This window comes from Kogia breviceps, chromosome 1 (assembly GCF_026419965.1).
Source record: "Kogia breviceps isolate mKogBre1 chromosome 1, mKogBre1 haplotype 1, whole genome shotgun sequence".
Lineage (NCBI taxonomy): Eukaryota > Metazoa > Chordata > Mammalia > Artiodactyla > Physeteridae > Kogia > Kogia breviceps.
In genome coordinates, this window is record NC_081310.1 from 83763517 (window position 1) to 83765706 (window position 2190).

The window sequence follows — 2190 nt, forward strand, 5'->3', positions numbered from 1 at the left end:
GAATTGACTTTTTCAACAATGAATTTTATGAAACCTAAATACAGATCAGATATTTCTGGTGAGAATTTAGTTATCAAATTGGAATGTGTTGTAAGTGTAAAGTATACACTAGATTTCAAAGACCTAATATGAAAAAATAATGTAAAATATTTCATTACTCATTTTTATATAGATAACATGTTGAAATGATCATAGTTTGGGTACACTGGGTTAAATAAAATAGAGTATTAAAATTAATTGTATCTGTTTTTTTGCTTTTTTTTTTCTTTTCTTTTTTTTTTTTTTTTTTTTTTTTTTTTTGCGGTACGCGGGCCTCTCACTGTTGTGGCATCTCGCGTTGCGGAGCACAGGCTCCGGACACGCAGGCTCAGCGGCCGTGGCTCACGGACCCAGCCGCTCCGCGGCATGTGGGATCTTCCCGCAGCCATAGCTCATGGGCCCAGCCGCTCCGCGGCATGTGGGATCTTCCCAGACGGGGGCACGAACCCATGTCCCCTGCATCGGCAGGCGGACTCTCAACCACTGCGCCACCAGGGAAGCCCTCTTTTGCTTTTTTAATGTGATACTAGAAAACTTGAAATCACATAAGTGACTCACATTCTGTTTCTATTGGGCTGCTCTGGCGGCTGTGGGACTCAGGCAGCAGCATCTCCCAATCCAGACACATGTCATCCGTTCCCCACTGCCTCAGGGGGCTTCCCAGAGTAGATTTCTCTGAACAGCAATGCTGCTTCTGCCCTTTTCTGCATTGCAGTGTGGGCAACTAGTATGAGAACCTCTAGCACTTGACCCCCACAAGTCCCAATCTCACAAGCTACTGGTGGAAGATTTTAGAAATGAGGGAGAGGGCTGTGCCCCAGGGAAGCCTTTCTGCTGTCTAATAAACTGGAGAGGGGAGGTTGCTGCAATGCTAAGAGAATTGTGTGTGCACGGTGCCGGGAGCAAGGTTGGAGGCTCCGGATGCTCAAGATTGTGTGATTCTCCAGCCTCACTCTCCAAACTGCCGGGTTCTCTCTCACATTCACCTCTGCCCGCAGCCCCCTGCCCCCAGATTCCCACCTCTGCCCCACCGAAGAGCTTGCCTGCTGGTGAAGTCCGGCTGCCCCCATATGGCGCCAGCTTCTCTCACCTGTCAGGGAAAGTTTGGGCTGGGAATCTCCTAATGAGTCTCCTCAGAGCAAGGACAAGGGCAGCAGGAATGGCTAGGAAGCTGATGACGCTTGCATATTGGTGGGTGAGGGGTGGGTGGGGGCTCTTGAGGGTGGAGGGGAACTAAGGACGCCTTGCAGATGCTGCTGCAGAGAGAGAGAGAGAGGGAGAGAGAGGCTCCCAGGGACCTCGTGACTCTCCACTTCTCGGCCCCTCCTCCCTGCTCCTTTCCTCTCCCTTCACTCCTCCCCTTCCGGTGATGCTGACGCTGCTGCCCTGTCCCTTGAGCTCTCAGCATCTCTACTTTTTCTAGCTCTGCTTTGCCCTCTCTTTGGAGTACACTCAGGCAGTCAGCATCTCCTCCTCCCACTCGGCCTCTGCATCTGGGGTCTCCATAAGACAGCGACCTCTATGCAAACGCAGCTTCCCACCGGGGCTGCGCTAAATACGGAACCAGGGGAAACTGCTGAAGGACGGTGGAAAGGCAGGTGGTTCCTGCTACTCCTTCTTTCCTCCACTTCTCACTGCAGCTTGCAATGCCCCTCCCACCTTGTTCCTTCAAACCTAGTCCTGCCACGTTCTGGGTCTCTCTCCTTTGACAGCTGCAGATTTTTGCTTTTGTTAGTCATTTTCTAGGAGTTCTCTTGCTTTCCATCAAGGGCACTAGGGATCTGCAATACAGGAATGTTAGGGAGATTCCAACCAGAATGAGAAAGAAGGGAGGAGCTGGGTGCCCTGGGTTGAAATTTCTGCAGAGCGATCCTTTGGAAGGCAGAGGATCTCTCCTCCAACTCCAGAGAGGGAGAGTACAGAGGAAAGGGTTGACACTGAAATGGGCTGGGAGTGCTGATCTCTCCAGGCATGGCGGGCAACCTTTTGCGTAAACCCCTGGTTGTCAGGCTCATTCGATTCAGGCAAGGCCGTTAGGATACAGGCTCAATGGGCAGGCAGAAAGGGTAGGAAGGGGGAGATCTGACAGAAGTAAAGGGTGGAAAAGACTAAAGAAAACTCCAGAGATCACATTTAGTTGTGGCTGCTACC